Source organism: Schistocerca americana, chromosome 6 (assembly GCF_021461395.2).
Source record: "Schistocerca americana isolate TAMUIC-IGC-003095 chromosome 6, iqSchAmer2.1, whole genome shotgun sequence".
In the NCBI taxonomy this organism is placed as follows: domain Eukaryota; kingdom Metazoa; phylum Arthropoda; class Insecta; order Orthoptera; family Acrididae; genus Schistocerca; species Schistocerca americana.
Window position 1 is genome coordinate 492,368,796 of NC_060124.1, and position 27,703 is coordinate 492,396,498.

A 27,703-nucleotide genomic window follows, 5' to 3' on the forward strand; every position below is an offset into this window, starting at 1 on the left:
AAACAGTTCTTGAGGTATTTTTGTTTCGTCGTTGAAACTACAAAAATGCGTGATTTTTTTTCACCAGGTGCGTTTCGCTTTATTGAGGTAAAACATCATCAGTGATCTGAAATTAAGTTATTTACATTTTGGTTCGTTTTTAGATCGAAAAACAGTTCGTTAAGAATAAATTGATTTGTAGTTACGGTGAATTTCGGCTGATTTCTCCCTTACATCGGGAAACGCCGTCTGCTAGCACGTCGTCGTTTCTCTCCGTTAGACACCGACAGTTTTGGTCTAATTTTTAGATGTTCTGCAGCACTATTCATTTCTTATGCTTTTCACAACACAGTTTCATGCACACCACTGTATTCTGTTTGTTGTTGTACTTCAAATTATCTAGCCCCGCAAAAAATTATTTTAAAACCTTGTTTACAATATTTTACACTGTTCATTCGTAATTGTTGTCGTAAAGTTAGAAAATGCGCTGGCGGAAAGAACATTAGCGACAAACATTAGTTTTATCTGGACGAAGTATGTCCTGACAAACCTCCCTAGGGCAGCCCTGATGAAGAAAATTGTCGCTAATTTCAGAGCGGCTGGCTGCGTACGTCGTTGGTATTCTTTGGCACCTCGCCAAGTTGCAAACGCAGCTGTAGCACGTCCTGCGCATGAAAATGCAGCTGCTCTCTCAAAACATGGAGAACAAATTGAGGTTACGGCTGTTGTGTCTGCTACAGCAGTCACCATATGCGACCTGCTGGAAGACTAGTACGGACCTTCAGACGGTCTGCATATGTGCCGTTTCATATTCCGGCCGGCGACACGAGAATCTCGCGCAGTATGTAATTTCGCCTACATATAGTGGATGTGAATGTCATGTAAACATACGGTGCGGTCTGTGTGGGGCAGGCTGGAAGCTGGGACGAGTCTGGCTTCCCGATAGAACAGTTCCGTACTGTCTGCACAGCAAGGAGAATTTATTCTGCGGGTGTGGGGTGGGTGGTGAGGGGGGGGGGGGGGAGGGGGGAGGAATAAATAAACTCTGTGAACGCAGTATAACGAAAGACCGGAGTATGTGCCGTCCCCTTTAGTCAGGTGCGGAAATAAACTCAAATAAATCAAATTTTGAAGCGTAATACCAATACCGGATAGAAATTTCTTAGAGTAGAACTTTTCGAACGGCAGGTTCGATGTATCGCCAAGAGTACGGCGGATCCGAAGAAATATACGAGACGCCCTGCGAAATATTTTCGTCGAGTTACGCTCTTTTTACTCCCTTCTCCGGGCTGACATATCCAGCACTTCAAGTAGAATCCCCTAACCCCTCACCATCCCTAATGCATCAGATTATGCTCATCTTCTAGTTGCTCTATTATCACCTAGTACGAAACGGCGAGTTCTATACCACTAATGCCTACTGAGAAGACTGTAGAAACACGCAAGTTAACGCACACGAGTAGGAAAAACAATCCTGCTATGTTAGAAGAGAAACTTAGCGGTGGTCTGGTCTACCCAGTCATGTCGATTACGTATCTAGGCGTAACGATGCCGACCGAAATGAAATGGAACGACACGTAAGGTCATTAGTACGGAAAGCGATAGATCGGCTACGGTTTATTGAGATAATTTTAGGAAAGTGTAGCTCATCTATAAACGAGACCGCGTATTCAACACTAGTGCGAACCATTCTTGACTACTAGTGTTTGTGATCCCTACCAGATCTATAATATATTTGGGAACTACAGCGATGTAAATCTTATTTCTTTTTTTTTAAAAAAAAAACCAACAATGTCTCCATCGCTAAAGTGATGTTTTATATGTGAGCAGTTTGTCTTGAAAGATCATCTTCAGACTACAGGGAATCACCGTCGTTGACCCGCTTAGATGCTGGGCACAGTTGTAGTGTATTCAAATTTAAAGACGGACAGCAATCAGTTGCAAAATCCATCATCTACCAGATTTCGGCTTTTATACACCCCTCATCATCGCTGAAAATACAAAGACAGGTAGAATCAACAACAGAGGAATATGTCTAATGCCACAGGCACAGGATCGATACGTGTGTATATAGCAACAACACACAAATTACCAAAGAGCTACATAGGACCCACACGTGTCAGAACATAAACACTGATAAATGACACAAGTCTTTACATGGGTGACACAAAACTGAGGCCGCTGCTTACGTCCATCGTAAAAGGCATGTACAAGCATCGTACCCTACATTGGAATATACATCGAAAAACTATGCTTAAATTTTTTAATAAGCACGTAGCTGGTAACTGTATCTTATAAAAATGTATGTCTGGCATTTAAAAATTACATAGAAAATATATATATCTATAAAAATGAACACCAAAATTAACATGCAAATAAACGCATGAAGAATATGTAACGTCTCGTAATGAATAAGATTCGACAAATGCTTAGTGCATTTAATATTAAGACTAATTGGCCACAGTCTATTGTATTTGCAAAAGCTTCATACAATATTTAACTTGGTGTGTGTCAGAAGGTATAAAATCATTTTAAGTAACTCTGGAAATATACTGTGAAGTGTTTAGAGGATCACGAGTCGCCCTCTCTGGCTTCTATTAAAGTGAGGTGATAAATCAGAAGAGCTTCTTATTACAAAACGAAGTAGTGGACAAATACATTTACAAGCACTTCATAAATGTTGGCCGGCCGAAGTGGCCGTGCGGTTAAAGGCGCTGCAGTCTGGAACCGCAAGACCGCTACGGTCGCAGGTTCGAATCCTGCCTCGGGCATGGATGTTTGTGATGTCCTTAGGTTAGTTAGGTTTAACTAGTTCTAAGTTCTAGGGGACTAATGACCTCAGAAGTTGAGTCCCATAGTGCTCAGAGCCATTTGAACCATAAATGTTGACAGGACTGGAAAATAAAAACCAACCAGTTGCAGAATTGAAGGTTTATTAATTTAAATGTGTCTTTCTCAGAAGGAAAATGGGCTCACAAAGTCACATATTGACATGAATGGATGTTGAAGCCATTAAGGCTCCACGTGTGCGATTTCCATGTTCTGTCACTCGGTACGCGCAAACTATTAGCCCCACAGAAAAAAAAATGAATAGGATCATTTTTGAAGGAAATTTAATGTAGTTGAACTTTGTACCGAGATACGTTTTTGATAGAGTCCGTAGTTTACGAGTTATTCAACAAAAACATAGAAAAGTGCCCTTCAAACGCACCCTCACTCACACACTCAGCGCCCATCGGTCAGTGTTTCTAATACGCTGTTCATTACATTCCCTTCTACCACTGTACAACTTACAATTGCACGAAGTATTTTCCACGTTTTGCCTTTTTTGGTCTTCATTGACTGGCCGCATTACGCCACTGGGTTAGTCGAGCATTTACAAACTGTAAAACTGACGTGTGCGTAAATTTTACATAATAATTTTGTGAAATTTAACAGCATAAAAGAAACAATTACATCGTTAGGCCTTCTGACTACGAAACTACTGTGCATGTGTGGGTTAAGTTTGGATCGAACCGTCAAGATAACTCGTTTTAGCGTAACATTTACAAAAGTCTTTTTTTTTTTTTCATTGCACTCGCAGGCACGATTAAATTAAAAACGTTAACGAAATAATAGACTATCTTGGTGGAGCTATAGCCCCATCAATAGAGGCCAAAAAAGGTCATATACAGGGAATAGTTGGTGCAGTCGGAAACTTTTATAGATTGGTAGGAGAGAGTGCTGCGAACAACATACTAGAAATCCTGACGTGAGGTATGAATGTGGGGGTGGAGGTGAACTTAAAGGTCACTTTTTGACGTTTTTCTTGAATAATTCGAAAACCGTGCACTCTATTGGGAACATATCCCAGCACAAAACTTTACTACAATTTCCTACAAAAAAGGCCCCGTTCGCTTTTTTCCTGTGGGATTAATAGTTTGCGCGTAGCGAGCGAGAGAATACAAAAATTTCGCGCGTGGTTTTTGAAGGCCAGGTATAACAATGCGGGTTGCATAAAACGGCATCGGTAGGGCAACTTGACTCAATCTGTACTGGGTGATCAATAAGTCAGCATAAATTTGAAATGCTTGGAATGACATGGGGTTTTATTAGAACCACAAAAATACAAAAGTTCAAAAAATGTCCGACAGATGGCGCTTCATCTGATCACAATAGCAATAATTAGCATAACAAAGTAAGACAAAGCAAAGATGATGTTCTTTACAGAAAATGCTCAATATCTCCACCATCAGTCCTCAACAATAGCTGTAGTTGAGGAATAATGCTGCGAACAGCACTGTAAAGCACGTCCGGAGTTATGGTGAGGCATTGGCTTCGGATGTTGTCTTTCCGCATCCCTAGAGATGTCGGTCGATCACGATACACTTGCGACTTCAGGTAACCCCAAAGCCAATAATCGCACGGACTGAGGTCTGGGGACCTGGGAGGCCAAGCATGACGAAAGTGGCGGCTGAGCACACGATCATCACCAAACAACGCGCGCAAGAGATCTTTCACGCGTCTAGCAATATGGGGTGGAGCGCCATCCTGCATAAACATCGTACATTCCAGCAGGTGTTTATCAGCCAGGCTGGGGATGATGCGATTCAGTAACATATCGGCGTACCTGTCACCCGTCACGGTAGCAGTTTTGCTGTCCAGCGCCATCTGTCGGACATTTTGTGAACTTTTTTTTGTTCTAATAAAACCCCATATCATTCCAAGCATGTGTATCAATTTTTACCTCTCTATCTACATTATTCCGTCGTTTATTAAGTTTTCAAATTTATACTGACTTTTTGATGACCCGGTATATAGATGGTACGAAAACGACACTACTCACTTAGCACACTGTGTCTGCTCACATGTTAAGATGGCAATCACTGATTAATAATCTCATCGATAAAATCACTGATTAATAACCTCATCGATAAACTCTTGTGGTTCGCGACTGGAATTGTAATAAAATAAATATTTCCTGGACTGCTGTAAAACTCTAATGTGACATCTCGCAATTCGTGCATAATAATTTATTCACTGAAAAAGCGACAAGATGAAGCAACATGTACTCCTTGCGTGAATCAGGTAACAAATACACAGCTCTGAGCGGACTGGAAAACCACGAGACAGGATCTGGTCCAGCAGCAAATGAGTCCAGATGGGAGTAATCCAGGGCGGAGTAGACCGGCGTGAAGGGGCCCTCCAGGCTGGAGCACCTTTCACCGCGGCAAGCCTCGTGGCGGTTGCATGACGGATCAGCTGCAGGTGTTCTAATCTGGGCGAGCGCGCCATTACGCCTGTGGTACCTGCCATCCATTTAGCCATGGCAGACCCAACACCAGTATTACAGTCCACACCATGTATCAGAATTCAGAATATGAACGCTTTATAACCAGGATGGATAGAATGTAATGTGCACTACGCCATTACAATTGTAAGTAGGCTGTTTAGGTTTTTATATTGGTAACGCCACGTAGCGCTCTGTATGAAAATCACTGACTGTGCTGTGTGCAGTCGGGGGCTGGTTTGCATTGTTGGAATTTGCTATTGTAGTGTTGGGCTGTTAACAGCGCGTAGCGTTGCGCAGTGTGAGGTGAGCCGCCAGCAGTGGTGAATGTGGGGAGAGAGATGGCGGAGTTTTGGGAGCGGATGATCTGGACGTGTGTCCATCAGAGACAGTAAATTTGTAAGACTGGATGTCATGAACTGATATATATATATATATATATATATATATATATATATATATATATATATATATATATATAATGACTTTTTTTGAACACTATTAAGGTAAATACATTGTTTGTTCTCTATCAAAATCTTTCATTTGCTAACTATGCCTATCAGTAGTTAGTGCCTTCAGTAGTTAGAATCTTTTATTCAGGTGGCAGTATTGGCGCACACTGTATTGCAGTAGTTTGAGTAACGAAGATTTTTGTGAGGTAAGTGATTCATGAAACGTATAGGTTATTGTTAGGCAGGGCCGTTCTTTTTTAGGGATTTTTCAAAGTCTGATTGCGTTGCGCTAAAAATATTGTGCGACAGTTTAGTGTTGATCAGAATAAGTAACGAGGGTAATGTCTGAGTACATTCAGTTTTGCTCAGCTGTTTGAAAAGCAAATAACGTAAGAGGTTTATCAGCACAGTAATTCACTAATATTTCTCACTAATTTTTCTAAGGGGACATTTCATATGGCGACCCTGCCAGGATTAATTCACTAATTTTACTAAGGGGACGTTTCACAATGTGTTCATGATTTAGGACCAGTACTGTGAACATGATCATCATTCTGAAAATAAACACCATCATCATCATCTCCATCGTTATGGTCACTAATGCAACCATTATCATCATTATAGAGTGCTGGCGAAAGCCGTCGCCAGCAGTGGGACAAGGTATGTTTCAGACCATTTTGTTAGTGCGGGTTGCCTGCACTACCAAAATTGACTGAAACATAGCTTGTCCCACTACTGTCGCCAGCACACCGGTCGGCAACAATGTAGTGAAAAGATCGATAGTAGGCACTGGATCAAACGAGCCTGTCACGAGAGAGGCCAGAGACAAAATGGTTCAAATGGCTCTGAGCACTATGCGACTTAACTTCTGGGGTCATCAGTCGCCTAGAACTTAGAACTAATTAAACCTAACTAACCTAAGGACATCACACACATCCATGCCCGAGGCAGGATTCGAACCTGCGACCGTAGCGGTCACGCGGTTCCAGACTGAAGCGCCTTTAACCGCACGGCCACACCGGCCGGCAGGCCAGAGACAACCCAACAAGCAACACGCCGCGAACATCCTCTTCCTTGCTTCCTTGCGGTACAAGAATCTACAATCAGCACCACAAGCACCATCATCAATGTCATCATCACCATCACCACCACCATCGCCATAATCATCATCATCATTGCTGTGATAATAAAATTTCATCATAACTGGCATCATTACTGGGATCATTATCATTGTGACCTTCCAGTCTGTCACCATTGTGCAATCTCAGTTGACTGCTGCATAAAGGCCTCCTTCCGATTTCTTCACACGCAGCAAGGCCTTGAGTTATATTTATCCACCTTTTCCTGAATGTCGTCCAGCGTCATCCACCTACCTTCCATTTGCTCATCTGGCTGTCCATACTTCCACATCTTTAAGTTGCTGAGTATGTAAAAAGTACTGTTAAGTCTTTCTTCCGGTAATAATAGATTCATGCCACCAGTCATTGGCAAAAATGTTGTTTTCGCAGACCAAATAACTGGAATTTGACTCCAATATGACTCCCTGAAAATATTCTTCATTCATAGAAAATTGCGCATTCTAAGACCCACCCACATTTCTGTGGATTATTCAAATCAGGAAAGTAATTCCTAATAGAATTTCATGCTGAGGCCAAATGCTGATTTACTTAAAACACAGATAAGAATTCTTCGTCACTCACGTTAATCCTGGGAACACAAAACGTGGTCAACGTCAGTCCTGCATTGGTAAGACTCCAATTTGGAAAGACAAGTAGCTACCTCATTTTGAGTAGCCAAAATGTTCACCATATTTGCTCTCTAATCGAACTTAATCGTATTTATTTCTCCTAAGATACCGGCAAGACATGCTAACTTGTAAATCAACGTGTTATCCGCTATTGTGACTTGCTTGGAACACATTTCTGGTGACTGTACGACCGTATTTGCTCATCTTCCAGCGATCGTTTCCTGCAATTTGTGCCCGTTTAGCATACAAGAAACTCACGATTATGCAGAAAAGATGATTATATGGTATACAGGGTGATCCAGTTTTATGCAATCCGCAACGCCTTCAAAAACCACGTGTGAGCTTTTCAGAGTTATCAATCGCTATGCACAAACCATTAGTCCTACAGAAAAAAATGAACAGGACTTTTTTTTGAAGAAAATTTAACGTAGTTAAATTTTGTACTGGGATGCATTTTCGCTGGTGGCCACTGTTTCCTAGCTGTTCAAGAAAAACGCATCTGACTGTCGCTTTTGTAAGTTTTTCTTGGATAATTAAAAAACTATGGCCTCTAGCGAAAACGCATACCAGTGCAAAATATAACTACATTAAATGTCCTACAAAAAGTTTGCTCATTTTTTCTATAGGACTAACAGCTTGCAAGTAGCGACAGAGAGAATATGAAAATCTCGCACGTTGTTTTTGAACCAGTTGCGTGTTGCGTGAAACCCAGACATAGGGGCAGTTCAATTAACCTTTATAACGACAGGTACCGCGTAAGAGAACCAGTAGCATACGTCACGGAGAACCAGGGCGTTAGACTAAGCACTGGTACAAAAACTGCAGACTGGTACACAGATCGAAAGATAAATTTTCTTTTAGAATTACACTAATCTGATTTTTGTAAGATAATCAGTTATTATTTCTAGAATTTGTTTCCTATCTACATCTACATTTATACTCCACAAGCCACCCAACGGTGTGTGGCGGAGGGCACTTTACGTGCCACTGTCATTACCTCCCTTTCCTGTTCCCGTCGCTTATGGTTCGCGGGAAGAACGACTGCCGGAAAGCCTCCGTGCGCGCTCGAATCTCTCTGATTTTACATTCGTGATCTCCTCTGGAGGTATAAGTAGGCGGAAGCAATATATTCGATACCTCATCCAGAAACGCACCCTCTCGAAACCTGGACAGCAAGCTACACCGCGATGCAGAGCGCCTCTCTTGCAGAGTCTGTCACTTGAGTTTGCTAAACATCTCCGTAAAGCTATCACGCTTACCAAATAACCCTGTGACGAAAGGCGCCGCTCTTCTTTGGATCTTCTCTATCTCCTCTGTCAACCCGACCTGGTACGGATCCCACACTGGTGAGCAATACTCAAGTATAGGTAGAACGAGTGTTTTTAAGCCACCTCCTTTGTTGATGGACTACATTTTGTAAGGACTCTCCCAATGAATCCCAACCTGGCGCCCGCCTTACCAACAATTAATTTTATATCATCATTCCAATTCAAATCGTTCCGTACGCATACTCTCAGATATTTTACAGAAGTAATTGCTACCAGTGTTTCTTCTGCTGTCATGTATTATTCTGCTATCATACAATCATACAATAAAGGATCCTTCTTCCTATGTATTCGCAATACATTACATTTGTCTATGTTAAGGGTCAGTTTCCACTCCCTGCACCAAGTGCCAATCCGCCGCAGATCTTCCTCCATTTCGCTGCAATTTTCTAATGCTGCAACTTCTCTATATACTACAGCATCATCCGCGAAAAGCCGCATTGATCTTCCGACACTATCTACTAGGTCATTTATAAATATTGTGAAAAGCAATGGTCCCATAACACTCCCCTGTGGCACACCAGAGGTTACTTGAACGTCTGTAGACGTCTCTCCATTGAGAACAACATGCTGTGTTCTGTTTGTTAAAAACTCTTCAATCCAGCCACACAGCTGGTCTGATATTCCGTAGGCTCATACTTTGTTTATCAGGCGACAGTGCGGAACTGTACCGAAAGCCTTCCGGAAGTCAAGGAGAATGGCATCTACCTAGGAGCCTGTATCTAATATTTTCTGGGCCTCAAGAACAAATAAAGCGAGTTGGGTCTCACACGATCGCTGTTTCCGGAATCCATGTTGATTCCTACAGATTAGATTCTGGGTTTCCAGAAATGACATGATACGCGAGCAAAAAACATGTTCTAAAATTCTACAAAACAGATCGATGTCAGAGATATAAGCCTATAGTTTTGCGCATCTGCTCGACGACTCTTCTTGGAAACTGGATCTACATGTGCCCTTTACCAATCATTTGGAACCGTCCGTTCCTCTAGAGACTTGCGGTACACGGCTGTTAGAAGGGGGGCACGTTCTTTCGCGTACTCTGTGTAGAATCAAATTGGTATCCCGTCAGGTCCAGTGGACTTTCTTCTGTTGAGTGATTTCAGTTGTTTTTCTATTCCTTGGACACTTATTTCGATGTCAGCCATTTTTTCGTTCGTGCGAGGATAGAGAAGGAACTGCAGTGCGGTCCCTCTGTGAAACAGTTTTGGTTCAAATGGCTCTGATCACTATGGGACTTAACTGCTGAGGTCATCAGTCCCCTAGAACTTAGAACTACTTAAACCTAACTAACCCAAGGACATCACATACATCCATGCCCGAGGCGGGATTCGAACCTGCGACCGTAGCGGTGGCGCGGTTCCAGACTGTAGCGCCTAGAACCGCTCGGCCACTTCGGCCGGCAAACAGCTTTGGAAAAAGGTGTTTAGTATTTCAGCTTTACGAGTGTCATCCTTTGTTTAAATGCCATCATCATCCCAGAGTGCCTGGATATGCTGTTTCGATCCACTTACTGATTTAACGTAAGACCAGAACTTCCTAGGATCTTCTGTCAATTCGGTACATAGAATTTTACGTTCGAATTTGATCACTGCAATTTTTTCCTATTCTTATTCTCATTTATATGACTGTAGTAGCTTTTTAAGCACTATAGTTTTAATTCAGACGTATAAACTGCTACTGCTAGAATTCATCAAATTTGCACACAGCAAGCTGTCCTTGCAACGGACAGCTGCGAATCTCCCTTCCATAGCTGCAGCGGGTGTAAGAGGCGGGCGCATGCGTGAACTAGTTGCTATTTAAAAGCGCCTTTGCCCTGGGTCCGGAGAAATACTGGCCATTAGCGCTGGCTGCAGCCCAGGGCATTCCACGCGGGTCCACGAACTCCCCCCCCCCCCTCCCCCCCTCACCGCTCCTCCCCAGAATCTCGCATCCCGCGAGCGTCAGCTTTGAGGGGGAGAGGAGGGGAGCCACACCTAATGTGTGTATTTCGCACCACGCGGAAGCATCGCTCCCCACAACTCGGCGGTGCGCCATGCAAGATTTGGCACGTCGGACCCCGTCTGTTGCCGTAAGTTCTGGAGCTGCGTGGCGGAGGAACACACGGGTCGAGGAGGTGCGGAGGGGAACGAATCGAAACCAAACAAAGCGCCTAGGATTCCGTGCTCTCCTTGAAACAGGGACGACTACTTCGAAACACAGACAATCCGATGCCGGTCTTGATGTTTTCCCAGCGAATCGACTGATCTACATCTACGTACATACTACGCAAGCCACCGTATGGTGTATGGCGGGAGGTACCTTGTACCACTACTAGTCATTTCTATTGCTGTTCCATTCGCAAACAGAGCGAGGGAAAAGCCGACTACCTATACGCCTCCGTTAATTTCGTGGTCCTTAGCCGAAAAGTACGTTGGCGGCAGTAGGATCGCTCTGCCGTCAGCTCCAAAATGCCAGTTCTATAAATTTCTTTCAAAAGTTTTTCACGAAAAGAATGACGTCTTCCCTCCAGACATTCCCATTTGAGTTCACGAAGCATCTCCGTAATATTCGCGTGTTGACCGAGCCCACCGATAACAAACGTGGGAGAACGCTTCTGAAATGCTCTTTGATGTCTTCCTTAAATCCGACCCGGTGGGGCCGGCCGCTGTGGCCGAGCGCTTCTAGGCGCTTCAGTCTAGAACTGCGCGACCGCGACGATCGCTGGTTCGAATCCTGCCTCGGGCATGGATGTGTGTGATGTCCTTAGGTTAGTTAGGTTTAAGTAGTTGTAGGGGACTGATGACCTCAGATATTAAGTCCCACAGTGCTCAGAGCCATCTGAACCATTTGAATTTGACCTGGTGGGAATTCCAAACACTCGCGCAGTACTCGAGAATCAGTTGAATCAGGTTTCTTTACAGATGAGCTAGCCTTTCCTAAAATTCTCCAAATACACCGAACTCAACAATTCGCTTTGTTACATTTCAGCCACGTGGTGCCATGTCACGGATTGCGCGGCCACTCCCACCAGAGGTTCGAGTCCTCCCTCTGGCATGGGTGTATGTGTTGTTATTAGCGTAAGTTAGTTTAAGCAGTGTGTAAGTCTAGAGACCGATGACCTTAGCAGCTGGGCCCCTCAGGAATTCAGACACATTTGAGCATTTCCATTTCATACGGCTCTGCAGCTTTACGCCTAGATATTTAATGGTGCGACCATGTGAGGCAACACCACCTACTAAAGCTGTTTTTTCCCTACACATTAACTTACTATTTCCTATAATTCGAGTAAGCTGCTATTCATCCCACCAGCTAGAAATTTGTGAGAAAATACAACGCCTACAGCTGTCCTTATGATTTTATTTATTTTGTTGCACCCACTGTTGGCGCTTCAATGCGCCCTTTTCAGGATTTAGTTGATGCGGAAGGGGTTGACACGATCCCTATATAGATCGCATCAGTGGCCAGCATAACCGGTTACACGGATTATCTGAAAACTTGGGTGTCAGGACTCTAACCATACACTGGCAGTTGATCGGTGGTTATAATTAAATGTGCAACTACTCAGGGAGGTCCAGTGTGGGCTGTAGTTATTGCATGGCAGCGAAACTTGGTAGATGTGCTAATGTGTTAATCTGGGACCGATTTACGCTGGAAAAAAAAAATTAGCTAACATTTTGGCCACTAGGTGCAAATCTGGTGCCGCACAGCATCCTGTCGGCGTCTCCAGTGTTCATATTAAACAAACTGTGTAAGTGGAAGTTCATAATAAAACCAACACTCTGCCCTTCTGATCTGTTTGACCTTTTCTGCCTACGCCCAGTTCCTAATCCATTAAAAACGCAAACACTTCTATAAGTCTTTCTTGTATCTGCACCCGGTGACCAAAACTGGAACTAATTGTTTTACAGCGTAAATAGGTTACACATTAACGCATTACCGTATGAACCAAGTTTCGCCGCCGCACGATAATTACAGCCCACAATGGACCTCTGTGAATAACTACAATTTAATTATTACTGTGGTGTCACCGCCAGCCACCATACTTGCTAGGTGGTAGCTTTAAATCGGCCGCGGTCCATTAGTACATGTCGGACCCGCGTGTCGCCACTGTCAGTGATCGCAGACCGAGCGCCACCACACGGCAGGTCTCGAGAGTCGGACTAGCACTCGCCCCAGTTGTACGGACGACGTAGCTAGCGATGCACACTGACGAAGCCTCGCTCATTTGCAGAGCAGATAGTTAGAATAGCCTTCAGCTAAGTCAATGGCTACGACCTAGCAAGGCGCCATTAGTAGTTTATTGCCTGAATCTACAGAGTCTCACTTGTATCGTCGATAGCGATGTACAACAAGGATGGATTAAAGTTAAGTATTCCAGCAGCTACGTACTATTCTTTATAGCATTCATTACGTATCCTGTTTCAGACCTATCTCTAGCCTGCGTGAGTTAACGCGTGCCTTTCGGCTACTTCCGAGTGGCGTGGCTGTTAATCTACGCCACAACAATTACCACCTGCTATATCACTCATTTCGACAACTGGTACGTAACATTCTGAGCACGGAAAGTAGGCTAATTTGTGACGTACTGCCGTGTTCACTACACATTCGTCTGCAACAGATAATTCACACATCGGATCAGCAATTGCGCCAAGCGTAACATCTAGCTGCAATATTCGGGCGTCACGCAAGGCACATGTCCAAATGGGACAACTTTTCCCGTGACTTTTCGCCATTCAGTTCCATTTTAATGACAAAAAAACAAGCACTGAAATAGCATGTAAGGAAAAATATTTAGAGCTTAAGAGTGGACTTCGTGCTCTGGAAGGGCACTGTGCCGCTAGCTCGCAGGCAAAACGCCTCATGACCTAGAGGCGGCAATTTTGGCTCGCGTCAAGTGGGTCGTGCTTCTGGCTCGGAAAGCGTGTCGCCGATGTAGGCGCGGTTTCTGTCCTCGCCTGCTGAATGGACAACAGTGTCCCACACCTTGCCGGGTCGTGCAGCGACTGCACACATCGTCTCTGCGACCGCTCCAAGAGCTGCGAGATGTAGTCTCGATTTTCACAACAGTGAAGTCCGCTCCCGGCAGCTGAGTGGTCATTGGATTTTAGACAGAAATTATTTACATTAAATTTTTGGAAGGTTCGGGTTAGGTTAGGTCAGCCGGCACGGTAGCTCAGCGTGCTTGGTCAGAGGGCTGCTCGCCCTCTGTAAAAAAAAAAAAAGAGTAAAGGAATCAACGATCAACCGGAACGGATGTCTTGTGACGTCCGTCCAGACCGAACGCAACGAACAATACCGAACAAAATGGAAGGGAAAAAAAAGTGGTCAGCGTGACAGAATGTCAATTCTAAGAGCCCGACTTATTCCCGGCTGGGTCGGAGATTTTCTCCACTCAGGGACTGGGTGTTGTGTTGTCCTAATCATCATCATTTCATCTCCATGGACGCGCAAGTCGCCGAAGTGGCGTCAAATCGAAAGACTTGCACCCGGCGAACGGTCTACCCGACGGGAGGCCCTAGTCACACGACATTTACATTTATTTTAGAACAGTCAAGACGTTTCATACGATCATTTAGCGAAAACATGCACTTACGATTTTAATAAAAGAATGCGGTGTCAGATGTAGGATGTTTTGCGTTTTATTAAAATCGTGGTATTAGCTAACTTCCGCCGTAAGCCATTATCAAACATCTGAAATAAACCAACATCGACGTGCGTCATATGTCTGCATGGATCGTGATATTTAAATAAAACATTCCATAACTCACATTAACGTAACCAGATTCGCAGTGCAATAGTATTACTTACATTTGTTACGTCATGTATTACATATCGTTCTCGTCACATGGTTTTATGTCACATACATAAAACCGTAAGTTGTACGCCATCGTAACATTAAGACAGTGGTTCCCAACCTTTATTAGACCATTACCCCTGAGAGCAGACATTAGCCAATACCTCCGCCCTCTCCGCCTACCCGCCCCCCCCCCCCCCCCCAAACATTATCACCAACTTTAACATCAAACTAAACTGGAAAAGGAAAGACTTTTTTTGGAACACTTTCACTTTTAAAATGAGGAAAGATGACTGATAATTAGTTTGAGTGTGTGTGTGTGTGTGTGTGTGTGTGTGTGGGTTAGAATGAACGACGAAGGAATTCGTAGTACGTCGCAAGTGCTACCGACAACTCCTCCTCAGGAAAGAAAGCTAACTACCCGGATTGAGGGTACACACTTGTTACAAAATAAACATCACATGCATTACTCCTCTGCATTGCGAAACCTGCTTACTCTACACACTGCACAACCAATACTTTGTGTCTAACCACTCTACTACTACTAATAATATTAATAATAATAATAACAATAAAACTGTGCATAGCACTACAGTAACCTTTAGGTAGTTACTGCGGTGTTGTGCTGTCAAATAATTCATTTATCTGTCTCGAAGCAAACAGTGAAGTAATTTGTGGACTGTTGCATGTACTATGATCGAATCGTTTACTTTTACCTCTCAAAAAATTTCGTTTTACCCCTCAGGAAGTAATTACCCCCAGGTTGGGAACCACTACGCGAACGTACTGCAGGCTGATAACTAAAACAGCTGTTACGAATTCAAAACATTATAAACCTATCGATAGCTAGGTGCAGTTACGTTACATTATTGCTGGCGTGCCACATTACGTGACGCATTATGTACTGGTAATTGGTGACCAAGGGCACTTAAGGGTATAGACACACATCAAAAAAAGTTTTGCATCACCCCAGTTCACAGAACTCCTGAAGATAAAGACTGTGGATATTGTATCTCGCACACAGCCCCTTTGACTGTTCAGATATGTCACTAAACCTACCCAAAGATGTTAACAACCATGCATGAGGAGCGCCTATTAGACGGAGGAGGTCCGACGGCCGATCATTTCCAATCATTCCACCAGGAAGGAGGTACAAGGCTCGTGTTGTCTGTAGTTCAACAATGCGTAGACGGTCAACAAGGCGGTTCGGTAGCGACCGCATTGTTACTTTGTGCCAAAAAGGGCTCCCAACAAGGGAAGTGTCCAGGCGTCTCGGAGTGAACCAAAGCGATGTTGTTCGGACATGGAGGAGATACAGAGAAACAGGAACTGCCGATGACATGCCTCGCTCAGGCCGCCCAAGGGCTACGAATGCAGTAGATGACTGCTACCTACTTATTATGTGGCTCGGAGGAACCCTCACACCAATGCCACCATGTTGAATTATGATTTTCGTGCAGTCACAGGACGTCGTGTTACGACTCAAACTGTGGGCAATAGACTGCATGATGCGCAATTTCACTCCCGACGTCCATGACGAGGTCCATCTTTACAACAACAACACCATACAGCACGGTACAGATGGGCCCAACAACATGCCAAATGGACCGCTCAGGATTGGCATCACTTTCTCTTCACCGATGAGTGTCGCATATGCCTTCAACCAGATAACCGTTGGAGACGTGTTTGGAGGCAACCCGGTCAGGCTGAACGCCTTAGACACACTGTCCAGCGAATGCAGCAAGGTGGAGGTTAACTGCTGTTTTGGGGTGGCACTATGTGGGGCCGACGTACGCTGCTGGTGGTCAGGGAGGGTGCCGTAACAGCTGTACGATGTGTGAATGCCATCCTCCGATCGATAGTGCAACCGTATCGGCAGCAGATTGGCGAGGCATTCGTCTTCATGAACGATAATTCGTGCCCCCATCGTGCACATCTTGTGAATGACTTCCTTCAGGATGACGACATCGCTCGACTAGAGTGGCCAGCATGTTCTACCGACATAAACCCTATCGAACATGTCTGGGTTAGATTGAAAAGGGCTGTTTATGGACAACGTGACCCACCAACCACTTTAAGGGATCTACTCCGAATCGCCGTTGAGGAGTGGGACAATGTGGACCAACAGTGCCTTGATGAACTTGTGGACAGTATGTCACGACGTATACAGGCCTGCATCAACGCAAGAGGACATGCTACTGGGTATTATAGGTACTGGTGTGTACAGCAATCTGGACCCCCACCTCTGAAGGTCTCGCTGTATGGTGGTACAACATGCAATGTGTGGTTTTCAGGTACAAAAAAAAGGGGGCAGAAATGATGTTTCTGTTGATCTCTATTCCAATTTTCTGTATAGGTTCCGAAACTCTCGGAACCGAGGTGATGCAAAATTAATGTGAGTATATTCTTTATTATTCTTTATACTTCGACTAATTCTGGCACGCCAGCAGTAAATGTAATGTAACTACATATAGCTATCGATAGGTGTACAATGTTTAGAAAGAAGTTCATCTTTGACAACACCGTAACAGCCGTTTTAGTTGTCAGGCTGAAGCATTTGGAGCATGTTAGTCTGGTTTTGTGCATGTCACAAAAAAGGATGTGATCAGCACGATACGTATACATGACATAGCAAATGTAAGTAATGTTATTGCACTGCAAATCTGGTAATGTGTGTTCTGGAATAGGTTATTTGTACATATGACAATCTACCCAAACATGTGACGCTCTTCGTCGTTGGTTTATTTCAGGTGGTTGATTATGGCTCACGGCCGAAATTAGGTAACAGCACGATTTTAATAAAGCCAGTACTGGCTACAAGGTACAATGTGTTCTTTTATTAAAACTTAGAGGCTCCCCACGGAAGTCAAATCTTCATTTAACATTTTATTAGGCGATGTAGTTAGTGTTAGTACTACGCTAGTGATAAGGGGCTCTAAGAACAGCGCAGCAGCAGGCCGAAGTTCAAGCCTGCAAGCATAGCTCGCAATTGAAGATGAGGATATATTTTGTACAGATGGTACCTCACAGCGCGTAAATATTTGAAGAAAGCGACGATTAAACCATCAGCTAGAGTTAACAATAATAAACGTTAACTCGCTACCAGTTTCGATCAAGCATTAATCTTCGTACAGTTGCTATTCTTGGAAGCAAACGAAGCAGGCTTCTGACACTTTTCGCATGTTTGCACTCAGTAATGTTTTATGGAATAATTTTCAGGGGTAACTCATCACTTAGAAAGAAACACAGTCGATTCTTCCGCCACTGCACCACCGCGATCGGTATTATCTCAAATTCGCGCGTCATACGCGAGATTAGTGAGTCCCGCTAAACGGCGTTTAAATCCACGAACAGACAAACACTGTGTCATATTTCGTTCATCCGCGTGTGCAGCGTAGGTCTGACAGCGCTCGAAGTCAGCTTACACCCAGGTATGGTTTGAGTTACTTTACGAGAGGCGTTGCGAGCATCATTTTGGCAATTGTCTTAAGCGATTCAAGACGGGTGTGCTGAAAAGTACCAATAGTGCCTCAGACATTTTTAGTCTGTTCACATCTTTTGAGGTATTTCATGACATGCACTTTACTCGTACTCGGTAGATTTTCTCGCTTCGCTGATGCAAGTTACAACCCTCTACCACTAGAGGACTCCGAATTACAGCGAGTAACATAGCGGTGTGTAACGTAATAATGCCTGTGCGTGGGAAACAGCTCAAAAAACTGGAAGCACGAATTGAGTCACTCTCGTCAGAGAAACGAAGAGTAAAGCTTATTTCTTTTTGAGTATCTGAAGTACTTCCTTCATTGGATATTTCCAAAAAAGGAAAAAAAACATTGTTGCAATGAACAGCTGAACAACCAAGTCTTAACTAGTTTAATAATACAAATGTGTCAATAGTAATACACCCACGACAGGTCACTAAAAGACAAACATAATGATTCTAGAAGTTTCTAGATGTGTCAACAAACGTTCCTGGGTTTCGTAACCAACGTCTTCAAATGTGAGTTCTCGAAATTCCTTAATGGTCCATGATGAGAAAATAATCAACGACGTAAGCGCGGGAACGACATAAGAAGGACACTCACAGAAACACACTGTAGCACAACAATTCCAGAGAGAGGTAATCAGTCATATAAGTGCTTATCTCAAGGTTCGGTCAACACTACAAATTTATTTACACACCTAGTACCATTTTACGCACTTTACCCGAATCGAAAGAAATACCACAGATAAAATAAATCAGTGCGACCTCACTGACGGAACTGAAACGAGCTATTCCTGACGCCGTACACTGTAACATGGTGACGACAAAAGCCGGAATCTGCACAGGATGTTTAAATAAATCTGCAATTTAGACTCTGGTACAAGTTGATGTGACTGTCAGAAAGGCATTCCGAAGCAATATAATGTCTTTGTAATGACGGAATCACCGTTTTTCCCCGCAGCACGATGACTCCGCAGACAAGCTCGGCGTGTCCATGGACGGGACGGAGGTGGTGGTGGGGGGAGTACTATGAGAACTCAGTGACACTACGATGAGCTGGAATCCTGGCACAGGACAGCGGCGTGACGTCATTAAACTGTGATGGGCATCTGTGTGGCGCGCTCCTAACGACAGCCATTACCGTCATCAGCGTAGCGGCGTAATCGTCGTCGTTAACAATGCGATACCGGCCAGTGGGGCTCCCCGTGTCGTCCAACCCAGGGGGGCGCCGCTGGCTGCGAAACAAGAAAATTACCACACACCCACACACCGACGCCTCAGACGCCCAGTACCCAGAGGCTACTGACAACTTCACGCCTATTATCCCCGGAGCCGGCCGCGGTGGTCTCGCGGTTCTAGGCGCTCAGTCCGGAACCGCGCGACTGCTACGGTCGCAGGTTCGAATCCTGCCTGGGGCATTGATCTGTGTGATGTCCTTAGGTTAGTTAGGTTTAAGGGGCTCCGGAACGCCCTATACTTGCAATGTTCAAATAACGCTTATAAATTACATCTTTCCTCACAAAGTATTTGAGGTAGGAAGTTGAACTTTTTACAGATTATTTATTGGAATATGGGCTACAACTTAACACAGGGATTTTACAAAATTTTAGTTCAGTTATTAAAGATGATTTTTTTTTCAATTGTAATGAAAATTCACAACATTTTTTTGCAATTTTTTATTTATATATTCAAAAATATACAGTTTTTTGGAAAAACGCTGTGTTAAATTATGCAGAAGGTACTGTGTAACATTTACTGAAAGTTTGAAACAAATATGTTTGGAAGATCCTTAGAAAACATGTAATTAGTATGAGAAAATCAAAGTTTTGGGAATCGAGCGACAAAGATTGGATTAACTTTTTAGTGCATTCCAGGTCCCAAGGATGGATTATCTTCATCCTATGCAAACTCCTCCTCCAGCTTCCTCTTGTTCCTCCTCCTGTTTACTCTTGCTTGTATTTCTAGACTCTTTACAGCCCTGTCTGCAGCCCGAAGGCGTTCCTTGTCTAAAGCAAGCATCGCTCGTTGTTGTGTTCGTAGATTTTGCTACCATCTTCTTCACTTGCAGTTACTGCAACACTGTTCCAAAAGGTGGTCATGTATGAACACTTATCACATTTCAGTTGTATTTCACTAGCAAGTCCTACGTGCTTTATTATGGAGAGTTCCAGACCAACTTCACTACAATGAATACATCTTACACAGTTTGAAAAAATTCCTTTGAGAACCGACATATCAAATATTTCATTCACATCCGATTCGCCCATAAAACATTCATAGTTTTCACTCATTGAACCAAGCTTCTTCTGTGAAGTATTTTCTTTCCCACTTTGACTGCTATGGGCAGGTGTACTTGAGAGGTTAGGTTCACTCACGTGGTTATCGTCTTTATTGTTTACAGTAATAACACATACCTTTGGCTTTCCACCATTTCTCCTTTTCTTAAAAGCCTTCAGAGGATTTCTAATAACTTTACTTTTACTCATTATTATACTTCAACAAAACAGAGACTCAAGAAACAGAATTAATTACGAATATTTTCGAGATAACGACAGAGTAAATAAACATGAAACAATCGACAATCACACCAGCGATATATATTGAAGCATCACTGGTTAGCCACAACACATACTTTATCTCACATCACTAAAATATACCTGATGAACACGGACGTTAATAATAACACCATTTGACAGCAGTTTAACAGCGCCACAGTGGGTCACGCCCATGTAGAACACATTTCAAAAAAAATTTAAAAATAGTTGTAGTCTTCGGAATTGAATAAATTATATATCTATTAAAAGGTAATAGTCTGCAGATTCAGAAAACGCAAAAAAGTAAAATTTAACTTTTCATGATTTTGAGCCTTTCCGGAGCCCCTTAAGTAGTTCTAAGTTCTAGGGGACTGATGACCACAGATGTTAAGTCCCATAGTGTTCAGAGCCATTTGAACCATTTATCCCCCGGAACGTCTTCTGCAGAACCTAAAAGCGCCGGCGGGTAAATCAAAATACACTGGCGCGTTTACGGTCCGACGCACCAGTCCCCTATTTAACAAACTTTGTTGAGCTGTTCACAACATAACGAGCATTAATGAGACCTGCTCTCGAAAAAAGACCAAAAATTTGAAAAAATAATTTTTCTGCTCTATACAGGGTGATTCACGAAGATATGTAAATATTTTTAATGTTAATCGACAATTAAAATCAAAGAAAATGTTCATATAGCAGCAAATGTTTAGTTGCGGAGTTACAGCTAATAAAAGATTTTGCCTGAAATTTAGCAACTTCGCTAATATGAAGCCATCGCAAAACTATACGAGGTTAAGGCACAATTCCCATTATTTTTGTTTTTATTGATCTGGTGAATCTAATAAAACATGTCCCAGACATGTATCTGAAATAGATTCCAGAAAATCCAGAGAAGCAAAGAAGTAATTTCGTTAAGTTTTTAATTTATTAACTACTTGTCCCAGTTTGTTTTTTAAATTGCAAACAACTGCACAAAGTTTTCGACAGAAGTTGTAGAGAATTTAATTTTCGAAAAATGATGGTAATAACGTTAAGTGAGACCTTGTGAATGTGTTAGATAAACTTCTTTGATGAATACCACAACACACGTGAATTCGTGTTAAACTGGAAAAAACGAAGCTCAGTGTTGATGTTCTTTCACTGAACAAAACAGAAAACTAACTCGTTTCAAGGTTAGGAAACGACTGAATCAACTCACCAACGGTTGCCAACAATGACATAAACGTTTCTACATTCTTAATGGAAAGTAAACAAACTTACTTGTATAATAATCTTTGCTTCTCTGGATGTTCTGGAAAACTACTGCAGATACGCGTCTGGGACATGTTTTATTGCCGCGCGGAATTAGCCGAGCGGTCTGGGGCGCTCCAGTCATGGACTGTGCGGCTGGTCCCGATGGAGGTTCGAGTCCTCCCTCGGGCATGGGTGTGTGTGTGTGTCTGTCCTTAGGATAATTTAGGTTAAGTAGTGTGTAAGCTTAGGGACTGATGACCTTAGCAGTTAAGACCCATAACATTTCACACACATTTTTTCATGTTTTATTAGATTCACCAGACCAATAACAACAAAATAAATAGAAATCGTGCTTTACTTTAACCTCGTACAGCTTTGCGATGGCTTCATATTAGCGAAGTTGCTAAATTTCTGGCAAAATCTTGTATTAGCCGTAACTCTGTAACTAAACATTTGCGGACCTATGTTTATATGAACTTTTTTCTTTGTTTTCACTTGTAGAATAACATATTAAAATATTTGCATATCTTCGCGAATCAACCTGTAGAAAAGAAAACTTCGTGCCTATAATAAAAATTTTCGGTTTATTCGTAAATTAATTTCAACCCAATGTTGTACAAGTGCCATACCGCTCTGTCATTTTGAAGTGTATCAGAATACGTGATGTAATATTCTTGTCCGGAATTTTTTCAGCTTTTAGATATTAATTACAAGCTCACGTGTATTTCAGAAGGCGCTGACTACTGGAACCTAAGTACAGACGTATCTAGAAGGCTGTGGCTTAGCTGCAACCAAAGATCTTATCATATATTTGTTTACTTCTTGCTTTCGGAATTTTAAAAACGTGTGCCTCATAGTTATTGGTATTTCAGTGGATGTATTTTCTGTTTTAGAAATGCCCAGAATAAATAAATTTACCTTCCAACGGAGGTTTCGAGACAACCAGTTCAAAGCACATCGAATATGGTGGCAATTAAGCCTAAAGAAAGGAACAAGGCAAATACAAATATTCTTAAGAGATAGTGGCAATTACGCCTGAAGAAAGGAACATGGCAAATACAAATCTTTTTAACAGATACCTCCATGGTCCTCACAGAATCCTAACTAAAGCTTCAACAGGAGCATATGAAAGCGAATACTGAAAACTGTATTTGTACGGCTCACAGTATGCAAGATAGGTGTAATGGATGCAGTAATGTTTTGTGTGATTTCTAGGATTCATGATCTGAAAAAATTAAATATATTGACTGGAAGAAATATGGTTCAGCTCTAACTCCTATTGATTGGCTGCGAGTAACCAAAGTGCAAGGAACCTGCAGAAACTGCTACCAAGGAGGCTAGGACAACTACAACAATGAAAAGAACGAGTGTGGAGTACAAAGAAACAAGTGAGCCAAAAGAATATACAGCTTTAATTTTCCAAAACTGCATAGTGGTAAGCTAATAAGTTCTTGAATTTTCTTTTGGGGTTTACAGGAGAGATGAATTTTTATCATTCAGGTACACTTTTCTCCAAGTGACAAGCTAAATTCACCAAAACTGGCGCATATAATTAAAATGACTTTGTCTACCTCCCATGCCTATGTTTCCAGAAAATTCTAAAACATGGTTCGTGCGACTATTGATCTAATTTTTTAGATATATTTCTCGTAATAAAATAAATTTTGTATGTTTTTCACAGGTCAGCTTCAGAAGAGGAAACAGGGGGCTTAAGATACTTCACTGTATGTTGTCTGTAGTCTGACTGTGCAGTCAGTGGTACCAAAGAAAACGGTACCTCAGTTAAACAGTGTTCTTCTTTTTAGTCTTTTATAAATATTACTGCCAGTATCACAAGATAATAAATATCTAACCGATTTTCTCAGAAATGCTTCGGCTAATAAGCCTAACTGTTTGTACAAAGAGCTACGTCTCCTTTCTAGATCAATAACGCAGCTAAGGGGAGGAGAATGATAAAAACGCATCTCGTTCAAGGACGGGTCCCCTTAAATAGCTGGTCATTACGTTCGAAACTGCTGTCCATCAGTTTGAGGTGTGAGACCCACGGGCAAGGATACACCCTTGTAGACGCTCTGGAAGGGAAGCAGAGAGCCTCCGAACGTCATCTTGGGGAATTCCTTGTCAAGTCTGAAACACATGCTGTGACAGTTCACAAAGATAGCTCGTTGGAGGCTGATAAGAACGTGTACGTCTTTCTATCACAGATTGGCCAAGGATCCGTTCATTCCTCAAGGCGATTATGATCGGAACTGCGGTGTGTGGCCTTACATTGTCGTGCTGGAATATATCTGGTACACTGGCCATGAATGGTACGACAAAGGAGTATAGCATTCTTCCCACATACTGGCGAACATCCACCCTCCGTTCAGCAATAAGCACATCAGTCCAAATACATCAGCTCCCAACGTTAAGATTCAAGGAATGGTAGAGACGAAGGCCTCGAGAACCGGTGCTTCATATGATCTTTCACCTGGTCGTGTACAGTTGGCGTCGATCTAACCGCCACATCTCTGAACGCCACAGAATGACACTCAATGTGCATGTTGACTCTCTCTAAATAGTGCATGTCTGTGGTGTGGTATCAGCGGTAAGTAATGCATGGCATCTCGGCATCTCAATCCGACCGCTCGTTGTGATCCTGTAATAGTGAGATAACAGTAAGGAGGTGAACTATTGATGCATGAATAATTAAGTAGTGTAATGGTAGGGAACTGAACTATTCGCGCATCAATTATATATTGCACGTGCCAAATGGTTTCGTTTTAAGTCTAGTAAGTATTTTCATAGCTATTAAAAATTCACGACGACAAATTTTCAGGACTATCCCCAAGGGGTTATAAATTGTAAAAGGGTAGAAGAAATTGTTTTTAACTTTCTAATCCGATTTCAAAACGTAATATATTAAAATTCATTTTATTTAAATAATTATTTTCTGCTGTTTAGTCTGGTGTACGTTAAATTTTTCAAATGATTTCTAACATCGTGATGAGATTACTACAGAAATATGTGGTAAATTTCAGGTTTATTTCAGTTTCTCTTATCCTGACACACTCTTTACAGATTGTAATGGGTATAAGTGCAGATATTTCTATTGGCGACTGAGGACGGTGTACTGAATAACATTACATCAGTATTTAGTCACTTGCGGACAATTGTTCATACTATTACAAATCGTATAGTTTTGAGTTGGATAGCCGCGCGGGATTAGCCGAGCGGTCTTGGGTGCTGCAGTCATGGACTGTGCAGCTGGTCCCGGCGGAGGTTCGAGCCCTCCCTTGGGCATGGGTGTGTGTGTTTGTCCTTAGGATAATTTAGGTTAAGTAGTGTGTAAGCTTAGGGACTGATGACCATAGCAGTTAAGTCCCATAAGATTTCACACACATTTTTTTTTTTTTTTTTTAGTTGGATAGCACATCCACGTACAGGTGGCACGAGGAAGTCATTAATGTTCAATTTCCCCATGGAAGGAGCTCAGATATTGAAGTATGGACGCGTGGATGCAAAACGGGTAATCTATACTGCCAGGATCGTTCACTTGGCCGGCGAGATACCGCCTTGCATAAAACATCAGGTTGTACAGCTTGTGGAAAGACTGTCTGACACAAGGAAAAAACAACCAACTCACTAATATGTGTACACATTAAGGTACCAGGTACAAAAATATTCTGTTCTTATACCCCGTTAACCCTGTATATTGGTTCCACCCACATGTATCTCGCGAAAAGATCGTGGAGGTAAATATTTGAGAGATTCAAGTTCGCATGAAGCATTACTAACAATCGTACGACTGGAACAGGAAAAACAGGAAAATATCAGTGGGATGCGAAGTACGCTTCGTCACACACCACACAAGAAAGCGAGTTAATATCGCATTGTCTTTGACTTCTCCTCTACACTCAAAAATTGTGTTAAGTTCCTATGAAACCAAACTGCTGGGGTCATCGGTCGCTAGTGTTACACACTACTTAATCTAACTTTAACTTACGCTAAGGACAACACAAACACCCATGTCCGAGGGAGGACTCGAACCTCCGGCGTGGGGAGCCACGCGAACCGTGGCAAGGCCCCCAGACCGCGCGGCCCTATACTGAAAATCTCACGCCTCCACCTCATCGGGAAATTGTTTTAAAATAAACTGCGAAATTCGTCCTGGAACGACAGACGAGAATGCGATATCCATCTCCCCCTCTCTCCCGCCTTTCTCCATCCAGCTGTGCTGTTCTCCTCGAATACAGCTTGGAACGCACTGCGATACTGCCAGCACAATACGCTGGTCCTGCAGGACTATCGAGATGGCCAATGCGTTCTATCCTTTTCACCCAGCAAAGAAAGCGAGTTAGTACTGCATATTTCATCCGGTTCTGAGCTATGTTTAAAAAAAGAAAAACGGTTCAAATGGCTCTAAGCACTATGGGACTTAACATCTGAGGTCATCAGTCCCCTAGACTTAGTTAGAACTATGTAAACCTAAATAACCTAACGACATCACACACATCCATGCCCGAGGCAGGATTCGAACCTGCGACCGTAGCAGCCGCGTGGTTCCGGACTGAAGCGCCTAGAACCGCTAGGCCACAGTGCCCAGCTATGTTTAAAAATTTAATGTCTCCAGCTCATGGGAAAGTTAGCTAAATGTCAACAGCAAACTTTGTACGGAGCAGGCAGACAGACAAGAAAGTGGCCTTATGGAAAACGTGATAAAAAAAGCATACTGCGACCCCAGGAATCGCGGCTGTCGAATGCATAATTACGTGTCGTGTAAACACTCGTCGTAGATATTTATGTAGTTTATCCAGCACCTGAGCTTGCTACATGAGAATCGTATCAACAATAAAGAACTTGGGAGTCAGGGAATCCTGGCGTGGTGACAAACCTTTAGGAATCCATTGGTCGAATTCTCAGCGACAGCGTACGAGGTGTGGCTAGAAAAAAACCGGACTAGCACTGGTGAAATAATAAAACGAATGCAATAAGGCTGAAAGTCGCGTGGCCTGTCACGTGACTCTCGCTCCGCCTACTGTTCGAGTTTCATCTGCCTCCTGCACTCAGTCTGCCCGTGGCGTCTGTTTTAAGTAGTTGACGTTTTGTCTGTGCGTCGGAAAATGTTGAGTGTACAGAAAGAACAGCGTGTTAACATCAAATTTTGTTTCAAACTAGGAAAATCTGCAAGTGAAACGCTTGTAATGTTACAGCAAGTGTACGGCGATGATTGTTTATCGCGAACACAAGTGTTTGAGTGGTTTAAACGATTTAAAGATGGCCGCGAAGACACCAGTGATGACACTCGCACTGGCAGACCATTGTCAGCAAAAACTGATGCAAACATTGAAAAAATCGGTAAACTTGTTCGACAAGATCGCCGTTTAACAATCAGAGCAGTGTCTGAGTTAACAGGAGTTGACAAGGAAAGTGTTTGGCAGATTCTTCATGAAAGTTTCAACATGAACAAAGTGTGTTCAAAAATGGTTCCAAAGTGTCTCACAATTGAACAGAAGGAACGCCGAAGAATGATTTGTTCTGACATCCTGGAAAACATTGAAAGTGATCCCACCTTCTTACAAAATGTTATTACTTGCGATGAATCGTGGTTTTTTACTTACGATCCCGAAACTAAACGCCAATCGATGCATTGGAAAACTCCTGGTTCTCCACGACAAAAAAAAGCACGAATGTCAAAATCGAAATTCAAGGCAATGATGATTGTTTTTTTGACATCAAAGGGATTGTGCACACTGATTGGGTACCACAGGGACAAACAGTGAATCAGCATTACTACATTAGCGTCCTGGCTACCCTACGTGAGCGAGTACGGAGAAAACGGAACGATTTGTGGAGGAAAAAGTCATGGATCCTTCACCAAGACAATGCCCCAGCTCACAGTGCGTTGTCAGTGAAGACGTTTTTGGC

General features: G+C 42.9%; 1 protein-coding gene across 1 annotated transcript in view; it reads right to left on the reverse strand.

Moving 5' to 3' along the window:
• LOC124619490 overlaps positions 1–27,703 on the reverse strand; it is an 880,976-nt gene that overhangs the window by 559,557 nt on the left and 293,716 nt on the right. The gene's annotated exons all lie outside the window — the stretch shown is intronic.